The sequence below is a fragment of the Notamacropus eugenii genome, chromosome 2, assembly GCF_028372415.1.
Source record: "Notamacropus eugenii isolate mMacEug1 chromosome 2, mMacEug1.pri_v2, whole genome shotgun sequence".
In the NCBI taxonomy this organism is placed as follows: domain Eukaryota; kingdom Metazoa; phylum Chordata; class Mammalia; order Diprotodontia; family Macropodidae; genus Notamacropus; species Notamacropus eugenii.
In genome coordinates this window covers 310,564,481-310,580,148 of record NC_092873.1, presented here as the reverse complement: position 1 = coordinate 310,580,148, position 15,668 = coordinate 310,564,481, and the positions used below count along the sequence as shown (strand labels likewise).

Genomic DNA, 15,668 nt, shown 5'->3' with positions numbered 1-15,668 from the left:
GAGGACAAATGACATCAGGAGGGCGAAAGCTTGACTTGCTCGTGAATTGGATTTAAGTGAAGCAGAGATGCGTAAACTTGTCTGCCTCACTCTCCTCTAGTCACTGGAGTCCAGAGGCAAGATAAAAGTCAGATCCCACTGTTAGTAAATATTTAAAGTTGGCTATATACAAAATAAGGATTTTGTGGAGAGGAGGCTGTAACTAGGGGGATTGGGAAGGGCTCCATGTAGAAAAGTCATTAAATCTGATCTTTGAAGGAAGCCAGGGGTTCTTAAAGATGAAGGTGAGGAGGGCAATGCATTCTAACTAGGTAAGAAAGCTAATGCAAAGGCATGTAGGTAAGAGACTTTCTTTTGAGAAGAAGAAAAAGATCAGTTTGGACTGTCATCTGTGAGTGGGAATATGATATATAAAATGATATGATATACTATAAAGCAATATGATATGGCATGATATCATATACAAAATGATATATAACGTAATAGGATATGATATATGATATATAGTGATATATCACATAAGATTATATATCATATATAAAATGAAATGACAATACAATATATGCTATGGCATTATATACAAATGATATATACATATATAATAGTACATAACATGATATATAAAGTGATATGATATAATACAATATATGATATCATATCATATATAAGATGAATATATAATGCAATATTATATGATATATATAAAATGAAATGATATGACATAATATAATATGATATGACACGATATGATATATATATGCAGATCTTTTAAGCTGGCACTGACCCATTAAAGGCTAATTACTCTCTCTAGAAGCCTATGTTTCTGCCTAATTTCTACAAGGATAAAATGAGACTGGCTTGACCTGTTTTTGATAGACCCATTCTGACCCTTGATCATTCTGCCTTGCTAGCTGTTTATCTCTTTAATAACATATGGAAGAATCTGGCCAGGAATTCAAGCCAAACTTACTCATCTGCCATCTTTAATCATGATCTTCTTCCCTCTTTTGAACAGAGACAGCTTTTGTCCTCCACCAGTCCTGAGGTCCTTCTGTTTTCCAAGCTCTTTCTAATATAACTGACAGTGGTTCAACAATCACACTTGTCAGTTCTTAAGTATCCTTGGATGAGGGTCATCTAAGCTTGATGACTTGAACTTATCAACAGTGTCTAGGTATTTTCTTACTGGCTCCTTACTTATCTTGAGAATCAGCTCCCTATTAGCCATACTTGGTCGATCTTATTCAGTGTGAAGGGTATACATTCCTTCATAGAGAAAACCAGTCAAATATTTCCACCTGCTCTTTGTCATCTGTTTTAACATCCATCATTCATTCCAAGTGATGATGCTTTCCTCTCTTTGATATTCTTCTTTTTACCAACAAAGCAAAAATGGAAAGGATGGGGGAAGGAGTCTTTTATGAACTTTCCTTGGCAGCCTCAGCTTATTCTGAGTTTTAGCACTCCTGACCAATTCTTATTAGACGATCCTTCTCTAGGGCTTTCCTTTTGTTACCCCTGCCTTAACTTCCATCTTCTGCACCTATCTTTTTAAAATCCAGCTTAGCTGAAGCATACCGTCTTTAATTCTTTTGAAATGCAGCAGGTAGGTGGTTCAGTGGATAGAATGTGGGGCCAAGAGTCAGGAAGACCTGAGTTCAAATCTGACCTCAGACACTTACTAGTTGTGTGACCCGTGGACAAATCAGTCTTGGTTGTCTTGTATCTGTAAAATGGGGATAATAATAGCACTTACCTTGTGAGGATCAAATTAAATAATAATTACAAACTCCTGGCATATACTAAATCCTATGGAAATGCTAGCTATTATTATCATAACCCTCTCTTTTCCTTCTCATCATGGTCATTTTCCTGTGTCTTCAGAATTTAAGTTTTGAGAAGCTCTCATTCCCAGAATGCATTACCACCTCATTTGGGCAGTTAAAATCTTTCCCTTCCTCCAAGGCACAGTACCTGGCACATAGTAGGTGCTTAATAAATGTTTGCTGATTGACTTGTAAGGAGTTAGTTGTAAGGGAATAGAATGTGTTCCTACATTACTTTAGTTTGATTGTTCATCGGTTAGAACCATATTTTTCCTTCATCATACTTAAATGTATATAAGAGGCATTTAGGTGTTAGGTCAAAGGGCTTGAAGCTGGGAAAACTTCATTCAGATCCTGCCTTCACACATCGTGTGACTCTGAGCAACTCATTTACACTCTTTGTTCCTCAGTTTCCCCTTCTGTAAAATGAAGGGCCTACACTTAATGGCCTCTAAAGTCTATCTGGCTCTAAAGATGACATCATGTATCATTCCCCTCCCCAAAAGAGTATAAGCCCCTTGAAGGGGAATTTTGTCTTTCTCTTCCCATAACTTAGCATTATGCCTTGTAATTAGTAGGCGTTTAATGACTGTTGAATTATTAAACTCAATCTTGTACATTACCTACATCTGTGGAAGAAGAGACTGAGACCCAGACTTCACCCAGAGAGTGAAGATCATTTGCCCAAGGACATAATGCAAGTTTGAGGCAGAGCTGGGGATTTCAAAGGTCTGCTTACAGGCAGAAGGGAATAGTGAACACAATACTTGATTTGTAGTCGAGATCTGGATTCAAAAGCCAGCCCTGTTACTTACTCACTATATGACTTTGGTCAAGCCATGATTCTTCTGTGCGCCTCAGTTTCCTATTTTATTATGAAGCCATTGAATTAAAATATCTCCAAACTCCCATTCAGCTCTCAATCTAATGATGATCACAGGATTATAGGATCATAGATTGAAAACTGGAAAGAATGATGAATGTTGTCATCTTGTTTTAAAGATCTCATTTTAATGAAAAGAAAACTGAACCCAGAGAGGTGTCATGATGTGCCCAGGGTCACAAAGCCAGTTGGTGGCAGCACTGGATTTCAAACTCAGGTCCTCTGGGTGGTGCAGTAGAGAAACACTCTGCTGAGCTCTCCCAACATTCCCCTCCAAACAACTTTAAAATAATGTCTCAAACGGAATTCTTATAACAGAGACAACATAAGGTCAGAGAGAGACATTCTTCCAGCCCCAGAGAACACAGGAGGTCAGAAAGAGAGATTTGTGATGGGGGAGAAGGCTAGGCTACAGTTGATACAGATGAAATGCCAGTGGTAGGGCCAGGTGGTAGTTATAGAAATGGCAACAACTTCAGGAGTTCTCAGATCAGACAGAGTAAGGGAACTGTTCAGAAAGAGATGAGGGGTGGGGTGGGGCTATGCTAGCACTAGATGTAGGACCAGATGCTGTTTGGCAATTTCATCACCTAGAGCCATTTCTGGGTCATAGTTCAAGGGTGGAGAGGAACACTTTCAGGCAAAAAGGAGTGGAAGCCCTGAGGGTCAGTATCATTTCCAGCCCCAAGCAATCAGGAAATCTGAGGAAAAGTATCATTTTTTGGTCCCAAGGGAAGAGGGACCCTGAGAAGTAGTATTGATTGCAGTCCCCAGGAATCAGGGACCCTTCCTGGGTAAGGAGCAGAGTTCAGACCAAGAGAGCAATGATCACATTTTTCTCCAGATCATACTACTTTGGAAGCCCCGAAAACTTCCAGCCCTCAAGAACTAGCTCTGAAAACAGCAGTGCAAAGAAGCCTGAAGCTTGAGATAGAACCCTCCCCCCCATCCCTCCAATTCAGGCTGGGAATGGAGTTTAATATTAACATAAAATTCCAACTCAAGAAATAGGGTGCAAAAATAAGCAAACAACTACAACAACAAAAAGAACCTGACCATAAAAATCTACTATGGTGTCAGGGAAGGTCAAGACACAAACTCAGATGACAATGAAGTCAAAACATCTATGTGCAAAGCCTCAAATAAAAATGTGAATAGATACAAGCTCAACAAGAATTGCTGGACGAGCTAAAAATCATTTTCACAATCAATCTGAGTGGTAGAGGAAAAGCTAGGTAAAAATGAAAGCAAAGGAAGAAAATGATAAAAAAAAACAATTGACAGTTTGGAAAAAGAGGCACAAAAAATGAAGAAAATAACACCTTAAAAAGAATTGGTTAAATGGAAAAAAGACTTTATGATCCATCAAGAGAGAAAAAAGGTTACAGGAAGTAAAATAAATAATTTTGATTATACGAAATTGAAAAGATTTTGCACAAACAAAATGAATGCAGCCAAAATTAGAAGGAAAATAGGAATCTGGGAAAACATTTTGTAGCAAATTGTTCTGATAAAGGTCTCATTTCTCAAATATATAGGAAACTGAGCCAAATTTATAAAAAACAAGAGCCATTCCTCAGTTAATAAATGGTTAAATGATATAAACAGGCAGTTTTCAGGAAAAGAAATCAGAGTTATCAATAGTCACATGAAAACATGCTCTAAATTAGCTACTGATTAGAGAAATGCAAATTAAAACAACTCCGTGGTACTGCCGCGTATCTATCAGATTGGCTAACATGACAGAAAGCGAAAATGATGGAGAGGATGTGGAAAAATTGGGACACTGATGCATTGTTGTTGGAATTGTGAACTATTCCTACTATTCTGGAGAACAATTTGAAATTATGCCTAAAGGGCTATAATACTTTGACCCAGCAGTACCTCTATTAGGTTTGTACCTCAGAGAGATCAAAGAAAAGGGGAATGAAAAACTTTGTACAAAAATATTTATAGCAGCTCTTTTTTATGGTGGGAAACAATTGGAAACTGACAGAATGCCCATCAACTGGGGAGTGTCCAAACAAGTTGTGGTATATGAGTATGTTGGAATACTACTATGCTATAAGAAATGACAAGCAGAATGCTTTCAGAAAAACCTGGGATGACATGAATTTATGCAAAGTGAAGTGAGCAGAACTAGGAGAACATTATATACAGTAACAGCAATATTGTACTGTGAAGCCTACTCTGATCAAGAGAATGAGCCAAGCCAATTCCAAAGGACCCATGATGAATAATTTATCCACCTCCAGCAAGAGAACTGATGAACTCTACATGCTGATTGAAATGTACTTTTTTAAACTTTATTTTTATTGTATTTCGTTTGTGTTTTTTCTCAATATGGTTAATTTGGAAATATGTTTTGCATGACCTCACATGTAGAATCAAAATCAATTGCTTACCTTCCCAAGGAGGGTTAGCAGATGTGAGGGAGGAGGAGAATTTTGAAATCAATTTTTAAAAATGATAGTTGTTTTTTTACATGTCATGGGGAAATATTTAACAAAATAAATAAAAATAGTTATTAAAAAAAATCTCAGGTCCTCTGACTCCAAAAATGGAATCTATGACTTGCCCCAAGTTAGTCTCAGATCTCAAATTTAGATCCAGGTGTCCTGGCTGTCAAAGGGGCCATTCACTGTGGGGAATGTGTGATGGTTTTCCAACTGTTAACCAATCTCCTCTCCAGAAAACCCTTCCCCCACTTTTTTTCCTCCATCGACTTGGGATAACCTGGTCTTATTCTCCTATACTTTAGCTTTCCTCTCAGCTCAATGTATTCCTTTGAGTATTTCCCTGACACCTCAGGTATTAATAACATTTTCGATTTTAGACATGTCAGCAAGTTTTCCCAAGTAACGTGAAGGAGGGAGAATGTTAATGCCTCCATCTGTGAATTATGTTAATCCACTAGATTGAATTGACAGCTTTTAAAATTGTGAATTTTAATTGGTTGTCTATTCTACCTCCAAGTCCAGGATAAGGCAATTTCGTTAGCAGGAAAGTGGAAGAGATTCCTTCCTCCTCTAGTATATAATAGGGGAAAGAGCAAGGAGAAAGCCTAGATGGATTCCAGTAGTGTTTCTGCTAATAAGTGGCTGTGCAACTTTGGGAAAATCACTCTCCTCCTCTGGGCTTCCATTTTAGTCTCTGTCAAATGAGGGGGTTGGGCTAGCCCTGGGATTCTTCATCTTCTTTGTGTCATGGACCTCTTTGACAAGCAATCTGATGAAGCCTATAGATTAAGTCCTCAGAAGCATGCATAAAAGAAAATACATTGCATTACAAAGGAAACCAATGATATTTGGAAACCATTTCTCAAAATATTTTTTAAAAATCAAGTTCAAGGACTGGAGGTTAAGAATCCCTGAGCTAGATGAATGGGAAGGTTTCTTCCAACTCTAATATTCTAGGATTTTATTGGAGAATCTCCCTGGAATTTAACTGCAGTTCCTTTATCTTCTCCCTATTCACCGGCATCACTGGTAATACCACTTTGTCATCTACTCTCACTAACTTTTCCTTTCTCCCCTCAGATTTAGGGATGTACACATGTATATGCATATACACGCATGCACACACATGCAACGCAGTATTCACACATGATAGCTATACCTACATGTATGTGCACATACATAGTTATTTATGCACACACAATGTGCCCATACATACACATGCACAACATAAGTACAGATACATAGGCACACAAAGGTGTACGCACATACAGATACCCATGTAATACATGCACAATATACATATGCATGTACTCATATACATATATATGCATTTATACCGACATCTACATGTTTGGTCATTTAGTTGAGTCTGACTTTTGTGACCCTGGGGACTATACTATGGGGCTTTCTTGGCAAAGATGCTAGAGTGATTTGCCATTTCCTTCTCTAAGGCATATAGAGATTGGATGACTTGCCCAGGGTCACACAGCTAGTAAGTGTCTGAAACCAGATTTAAACTGAGATCCTTCTGACTCCAGGCCCACTGCTCTATTCACTGAGCCATCTAGCTGTCTCCTATACATACACATACACACACACACACACGTAAGAATATGTGTACCCCTGTATGGTGAGGCCTTATTTAGCCTTGCTTTGCAAACTTGAGCAAATTATTAGAACCTCTGTTTCAACATCTGTCAATAAGAATTAACTAAACCCTCAAATTTGACATGTACTTGCTAAATTCTAGGCACACAAAAATAAAAAAGCAAAAACACTCTTTGCCCTCAAGGAACTCCCATTCTAATGGGAGAGACAACATATAAGAAACAAGGAATATGATTTCTTCAGGAGATGAAAGGTAATCTCATAGGGGAAGGTAATAGCAGTGGATGAGTAGGGGGGATAGATTAGGAAAAGAATCCAGGAGAGGGTGGGATTTGAGCAGAATGTTGCAGGAATAAATTAGGAAAATAAAAAGGCCAGGTAAGGAGGGGAAATATTCTGGAAATGGGGGCAACCTATGCAAAGGCATGGAGGTAAAAGGAGGTGAGAGCTGTTTGTGCAGAATCACAAGTAGACTCATTTAGCTGGCTCACAGGGTGAGGGTAAAGGAGGAAAATGTAAGGAGGCTGGCATATAGGGCCAGAGTGTCAAGAACTTTCAAGCTACATCCCAGACTTGATATTTGATCTTGGATGTAATCAAGAGCCCTTACTGAGTAAAGTGATGTCATGGAAGAACTATCTTTTCAGAAAATCACTTTAGTAGCTGAGCAGAGGCTGAACTGGAGTGGGGAGAGACTGTTGGTAGGGAGACTGATTGGAAACAAGAGTTATGAGAACCTGCGCTAATGTGATGCCTGCATTGGGAAAGAAATGCTGACACATGACAAATGTGGTGAAGGTAAAAGACACAAGGTGAGGATATGTGAGACAACAGGTTGGATATGTGGAATAAGTGAAAGGGAAAAGACTTGGAGCCCCCTGAAGACAAGGCCTCTTTCTTTCACCACACAGGGAGCACCAGTAGAGAAGACACTGTGCCTCTTGAAACCCTCTGACCCCAAGACTGAGAAAACTCTGAGGTCACAGATTATCCTCCCCATTAGACTTGGAATTCGGAGGGAAAGGACTGTCAAATCATACAGGGAGTTGTCTGAGCACTGGACTAGCTCTTTTTCCAGACTAGGGGCAGAAACCAAATATTCCCCTATCAGTCAATTAATCAATCAACTAAAAATATTTATGAATATGTATCAGGGATTTGGCCAGGCACCAGGGATACACAAACTAAAATGAAGCAAGTCCTTGTTTTCAAAGAACTAACACTCTATTGGATTGAAAGAAACCAAGAATGAGCTTCATGGGAACCTCATTCCATGACACTCCCTGAAAGCACACCCCAGCATTTCCCTATCAGATCTTTATTTTTTTTTCCTATCAGATCTTTATCTACCTAAGGACTGAGGCTATGCAGATTTAATCTGATTGAAGTTATAAACTACAGAGACAGAATGGGAGCTCCCTGAGGGTAAATAAAGTCTGGGTCTTCTCTGGTGGAAACTCCCTCAGATGAATGATTGAGTCTCCCCCTCTGAATCGGAATTTCTTCAGGGAGGGTGAGGGGAAGGAGTTGGGGATTCCTTAAGGGAAGGTCTATATGACCTTCATCAGATAGGAATAAATAGAAAAGCAGGATTGGAGAAACTTCATTTCCTGCCTGGTCACCAGTTTCATCCTAGAATTGAAGGCCAGTCTGAGTCCACCCAGGTTCTTTTCCCTTGACAGCTAGGTCAGATTTATTGCAAAGATATTAACAAGCTGAAATTAACTGGCTCTTTTCTCAGGTTGTTGGTTTTAAAGTGAGGATAGTTAAAATCTCTTGTAGAATTCTCAGGAGAGGGAGCAAAGGAGAAGGGGAAGAGGCAGACAAGGCAAGGAAAACCAGATTTTAAAATTCCCTTAAAGTAGCAAAGAAATGGAAACAAATTAGATGCCCACGGATCAGAAAATGGCTCAGCAAGTTGTGGTGTATGAATGGAATGGAATGTTACTATACTATAAAAAACAAGCAAGTCACTTTAATCTCCAGATACCTCAGTTTTCTTTTGTACGAAATGAGGAGATTGAATTAACGTGCCTTTGGGGTTTCTTCCACCTCTAGATCTATGATGATTATTTTGGAAAATGAAGATGCATGAGAAAGCACATTAATTGATGCAAAGAAGGGGAAGCAGAACCAAGAATGTAATATACATAATGTCCACAACAATGTGAATGTAAAAAAACAACACAATAATTGAAACTGGCTTGTCTAATTATAATGGCTAACGTTGGCCTTGAAGAAGAAATATGAGGAAGAATCTCTTCCATGCCCTTTGCAGAGATGGGGGACCATGGACATCAAACACTACATATAATGCCAGACTTTATTAATGCATTGGCTAGTTTTGCTGAACTGTTTTCCCTTCTCTTTTTTCTTCTTTGTTATAAGGAATGGCTTTCTGGGAGTGAGATGGAGGACTCACTGGGAAATAAGGGTAATGGATTAACAAATGATATCAATAAAAAAATCATTTTTTTGTAAAAATGTTCCTCTAAATGTTTACCCACCAACCTCCATATGTGAGATAAATAAAACCACTAGCAGCACTTTACACTAAGTTTTTAGGATACAGAGCTAGATGAATACATTCTTTTCCAACAGAATGCTAGGTCCTTGAAGGCCTGCCTCATTCTTGTATTTGAATACCCAACACCTAGTATAATATCTTGGCTATAGGATGGTTTTAATGGATGGTTTTAGATGGATTGATTCCCAGGATTCTGGAGGCATAACTTTCATGGGAGAATTGCATGGGAAGGAAGGAAGGAAGGAATCAAGTGAGCACCTACTATGTGCCAGAAACTATGCTAATCACTTTGCTAATATCATCTCATTTGATTCTCATTATAAGGCTGAAAGTGGGTGATACAATTATTTTTACATTTTTCAGATGAAGAAACTGAGGCAGACAGAAGCGAAATGACTCACCCAGAGTCCAAGAACATGGAAGCATAGTAGCACCCTATAGCCAGAGGAAAGCCCAGTAGGGCAGGAAAAACCTTTAAGATCTTACCATATGAGGATCAGTGGAAAGAATTGGGAATGATTTTTTTCTTTATATGCAACCTAAATCTGCTTCTTTACAACTTCTGCCCATTTTTCCTGGTTGTGTCTCTGAGGTCCACTTCTCTGGATTTTTTCCTCCTCCATACAGACCCAAAGAAATAATATTCAGGGATGAGGTAGGGAAATCACAGAATGTTGGAGAAAAACACTTGGACTCTGAAGTAGAAAGGATCTTAGAGATCAAGGAATCTGAGCCCTATTTTTACAGAGGAGGAAGCTAGGGATAAGGGAGAGAAAGTGATTTACCTAAAATCACAGAAGTCATGGGATCCTAGATTTGAAGCTGGAAGGGACTGTAGAGGCCAGCTAGTACACCCCACTATATTGCAGACGAGGAATTGAGAAGTTATATGACTTGTTTATGGTCACACAGATATTAAGTAGCATTGCATCTAAAGTGGAGACCAGTAGCAAGTTATCACAAGGACACCTCTATCCTGTAACACCTACTCAGGCAAATGCAAACACAGGCCTTGCCCTTGAGCACAGTTCCAAAAGAAGATAGGTGAGAGTATTCTGAACTGTTCTTCCTTCCTTCCTTCCTTCCTTCCTTCCTTCCTTCCTTCCTTCCTTCCTTCCTTCCTTCCTTCCTTCCTTCCTTCCTTCCTTCCTTCCTTCCCTTTTTTCCTTCATTCTTTCCTTCCTTGCTTGCTTCTTTTCTTCCCTTCTTTCTTTTCTTTTTTTAAACAAATCTTTCCTCCATCTCAGCACTACCTTTCTTAGGCCCCTGAGCAGATTCTAATTTGGCCTCAAAAATTCTATTTTGGCCCCAGGCAAATGTTCATTTTTTTTAGGACTGAGACTGGTAATAGCCCAATCTTTACAATTCTGGTTCCTGAGAGCCCCACTACAAAGTGTTAGAAGCCTCTGGAGCATGGCTTGGGGGTGGGATGCTCTCCATTGGCTGTTGCTGTTAGGGGTCTGGAGTCAATGTTCCTGATCCTACACAAAGCCAAGTAGGGCACGCCTGGCCTGTCTTGGCTTCTAATAGGCAGGTCAGAAAAGTCACACTCTGAATTTGGATTACACCTCTCCAGCACTGAGCGTCATGCCCTCATGAAGCAGGAAGAGGGAGAAGAGGGCTGAGATGAGAACATTGTGTACAAGGTGAATCAGACAAAAGGTTTTTTTTTTGTTTTTTTTTTTTTTACAGTGAGCTCTGCTCTCCTCAAGAACCTGAGAAGAGAAACGTTTCTAAGCTTGGAACAGGGGAACAATGGTAATGTTGTACTTGTGTCCCTAAACTTGTGTCAAATGTACCTGGCCTTGGATTTCTGCTTGATTATTTTCCATAAAGCCTCCTTGAAGCAGCTAGGGAAGAGGAAATCATTAAATGCTAGAGTATGGGAGTTAAAAAGGACCTTTGAAATCTTTCCTCCAATCTCTTCATTGTGCAGCATGAGGAAGGGACGGTATTACTCAGAATACTTAGTAAGAGGGCCTGTCATAAAACCCAGGTCTCCTGGCTCTCAGACATTCTACTATAGTCTGTCTTTTATATCAGGGGAAACATAAGGGCTGATGAAATAACTTTGCACTTGGAAGCAGAAGACCTGGGTTTGAATCCTGGCTTTGTCATTTACTGGGTGGATCAGGAAATAAAATGCTAGGTTGGAGTCAGGAATATTTGAGTTCAAATCCAGCCTCAGATACTTACTAGATGTGTGTGAAAATCACTTAACATCTGTTTGCCTCTATTTCCCCAATTGTAAAATGGGGTTAATAACAGCATCTACCTTGCAGGGTTCTTGTGAGCATGAAATGAGACATTTATAATGCACCTAGCACAGTGCCCCCCACACAGTAGGTACTATATAAACGTTCTTTCCTTCCTCCCTTCTCCCTTTGGACCTTGGGCAAGTCATTTCAACACTTTGGGCTTCAGTTTTCCTTGAAATTTGGATTCAGTTAAAGAGTCACACTTGAGGACCTAGAGGGCCACATGTGGCCTTGAGGCCTCAGGCTCCCCATCCCTGAATTAGATGATTTCTAAGTCCTTTGTGGCTCTGATGTTCTAGAATTCTGTGACATGACAAATGTCAGAGACCTAACGATATCTCCTTAGCATCTTCATCTTTTCTTGATCACCCTCTAGGGATGAACAGAACCGAACCAAATCTGACCTCTGGGTCTAATAGCTTATGATCTGAGCACTCAATGCCCCAGCCAGGGTAAGTAGTCATTTTAATTCTCTTTTCCTTTGGCTAATGCAAAGAGGTCAAAAGCAAGTTCCTTTTCTGCTTTACTATAGATTTTTTCTGTTACTCTACTTTGTCTCCCAATTACCAGGCTTCCCACTCCTAACTCACCTATAAGCTGCATTTGATGGATATACTGGCTAGCCTCCAAATTCTGAGTTAGGTCAAGGTAAACTGGCTAACCTCATGGGCTGGAGAGGGGAAGGAGGACTGGATAATGGAGGATCTTTCAAAAGAGTGAATTGCAACATTGTTGCAATCAATAAAGCCCTCTCCTTGTTCCCTTGTAACAACATCTTTCTCTTCTCTCTAACAGGTGTTAATCCTTGTCACATTGCTACATTTATGGAGATGTGGTGGAGCTGTCATGAGGAAATAATGGTAGAAGGGGAGAGAAGAGGCAAAGGACCAGTCTCTTCACCGCTCCTCTGCCCAACAAGCTTTGACGGGCCCCACTGCTTACTATACAACCTGAAAAGCTTGTCCTGACATTCAAGGGCTTCCTTTATTTGGAGGCTTGAGGTCAAGTCGAGCTTTTCTCTCTTTTCCCCATGACAATCCAAATGTAATTCTACATTTCAGGCAAACTATGATTCTGTGAACTCCTCTGTTTATTTCCTGACTTCAGCCCCAGCCCTCTCCACCTCCCCAGTCACCCCATGCCTAGAGTATACAATCTCTATAGAGCTGTTTATTGAAATGCTCCAGGTGACACCTTCTCCATGAAGGCTTCCTGGTTCCCCTCCTTCGAAAGATATGGATTATCTCTCTGAATTTCTGCAACACTGAGACCTTTCTTATGTATGTAATCATATTCTAATTTGTATTACATTTATTTGAGTGTGTGTGGTTTTTACTGAGCTCTTCAAGGACAGGGACTATGCTTTATATCATCTGTGTCTCCCCAGAACCTAGCACAGTGCCTTGCAAACAGTTTGTGTTGTTTGTGTGCTGTTCAGTTGCTTAGTCATGTCTGAGTTTTCATGACCCCATTTGGGGTTTTCTTGGCAGAGATATTAGAGTGGTTTGCTGTTTCCTTCTCCAAGTCATTTTGCAGATGAGGAAACTGAGGCAAACAGGGTTTAGTGACTTGTCCAGGGTCACACAGCTAGTATTGTCTGAGGCCCAACTTGAACACAAGAAGATGAGTCTTCCTGACTCCAGGCTTGGTGGTCTATCCACATTAGGCACTTAATAAATGTTTACTGAAATGAAATGAATTGAAACAGAAAGACATCCTTATGTTTGTCCACTATAGTTTCTTCTTTATGATGACAGTCATTCACTCCATCAAGGGGTTTCTTTCCTAATGAAGCAAGAATGATCAAACTGCAGGGAACATTTATGCCTGGAGCAAATCTTATAGCAAACCAAACTACTATGGTTCCAGGTCCTTCCTGTCTGAGAAAGAGCTGCTTCTTTGGGGGGAAGAGGGAATCTCTCAATCTCTCTCTGTCTCTATCTCTGTCTCTCTGTCTCTGTCTCTCTCTTTCCCTCCCTCCCTCCCTCCCTCCCTTATGGAAAGCTCACTGATACTACAGTTTAAAGACCTAGGTTCAAAGCCTACCTCTGACTGTACTAGTTGAGTGACTGTGAGCAAGTCATTTAACCTTTTGAGGTCTCATAGGTGTCTTTTAAGGTTCCTTTCAGCTCCAAATCTATGATCCTATGTCTAATCTGGGACATTTGGCACTGTTTGGCCAGTGGTGTCTATTCTCAGGGCAGCAGCCCAATGAACACCAGAGAGGCATATCACCATCTGGGTTACAAGGTGAGGACTTGTTTATCTACAGCTGTTCCTGATGAGATATAAGCCCAAGCCAAGACCTTTTTCCCTTGGATCAGGAGGGCTTTTGTCCCATTTGTCTGAAGGGCCTCTGGAAAGTCTGGCCTTTGGTGGGGGGTGCCTTGGATTCCCCTTCCATTTCTCCCAGGCCAGATACTCCCTATCTTCTATTTAGCATTCTTTTCATATTCCTCCCTTTGATCCTATTACCAGTCACTCCCATCAAGAGCCTCCCTAGAGTCTATCTGTATTCACCCCAGGGTACTGGTCATTCCCATACTGCCCCATCAAGACATTTCTGGGCCCCCAGACTAGTTGGTGGCACCTGGATTCTTCCCTCAGACTTTTTCTGTATTTAAGGTCTATCTTGCCTCCATGAAGGTGCTCAGATTTAATCCAGCTCAGACTCTGCGTAGCTGAGATTCTATCTGGCCCACTTGTTAATACAAGTGTTACAAATGCTTAGGCTCCTTAAGAGTCAATCTAATGTGGCAAATCTTTAATAAACTTTGTTTTTCTTTGGCTTTGAGAAGGCTTGTGTCTAATTCATCTGAGCAGGACCTGGCGTGTCAGTATTGTGGGGTCCCCAGTACCCCTGAACCTCATCATTTTGGTTCCTTGAGCAAAAAGAACTGCTAATCTCAAATTCTTCTACCAAGACTGGAAGGTATGTAAGCCTCCCCCTCTTCCTATCCCCTTCTCGATCTCCAAGCACCTTGGAAGCAGATTCGGACCTGACCTCAGGTTCCAGTAGTTCAGGCAGCTAGAAGGCTGTTTTGCACTCAACCTGACACTCTCAAGGTTGTCGGTCCTGTGGCTATGTTTGAGGCAGTGGACCTGGCCACACTTTCCAAAGCATAGAGGATTGGAAAGTGTATGCCTAACTCTCTGAAATCCCTGGGGGCTAGGGAAAAGTCAGTTACATTTTTTCTTCTTGCTTTTTTCAAGGCTTACTCCCACAACCTCCTTTACGGAGTGAGGGACTTCCAGCCCAAATTCTTCTTTGGGTTGTCTCTTACAAAACTGGAAAAAATTTAGCTTCTCTAAAGAACTTAAAAAGAAAAAGTTGGTGTTCTTTTGCAACACAGTTTGGCCTCAGTATCACCTGGAGGACCGTGAAGTATGGCCCATTTTTGGGACCTTACAATGTAATACTCTTTTATAGTTAGAGTTATATTGTCGCCAAAAATGAAATGGATAGAAATACCCTATATAATGGCTTTTGTCAAGCTCTCTGAGAACCCCATTCTCAGAAAAGATTGTAAGATGCTTGTATCCAGAGCTGCCCCACAAAAGGGCAATGGGGGTGAATTGGATGCTGGGGTCTCAGCCTTACCTACTTCCCTATCTCCGTTCCCACCATCCCAATTCCTATCCCCACCCCAGTCTCCTCCAGCCCCTCCCGTGGCTCCCTTACCTCCCCCAACCCTGGCATCCCTTCTTTCCCTTGGTTTCCCTTTTCCTCTACGCCAACCTCACTTGATTCCTGCATCATTTACCTTCCATGTCTCCTACCCTGCATCTCCTCTCATGGTCTCTCCCCACTCTGTGACTTCTGCTCAGTTCACAGCCACAGGTCTTGCTGAGGTGCCTCCCACTGCAGCCCTCTCCCTGGGGCAACATTCACTCAGGCCTCAGGCCCCACCCCCATGGCAGTCTCTGGGGTATCTCCCCGTCTAACCCCTTTGCCTCCTCAGGTGCCCTCTGATTTTACCCCCTGCTAGCCCAATCCCTTGACCTTGCAGCCCAAACCAGTTCAGTCAGCATTCCCCAGCCCCTCCCTCACGAGAAGTGGGACAATTAGAGTATGTGCTCCGTTCTCCATCTCAGACCTCATTAAGG

At 41.0% G+C, this 15,668-nt stretch overlaps 1 protein-coding gene across 1 annotated transcript in view; it reads right to left on the bottom strand.

The window, feature by feature from the left end:
• The window catches only part of LOC140527776 (acid-sensing ion channel 2-like), a 370,541-nt gene that overhangs the window by 159,187 nt on the left and 195,686 nt on the right, over window positions 1–15,668 (bottom strand). The gene's annotated exons all lie outside the window — the stretch shown is intronic.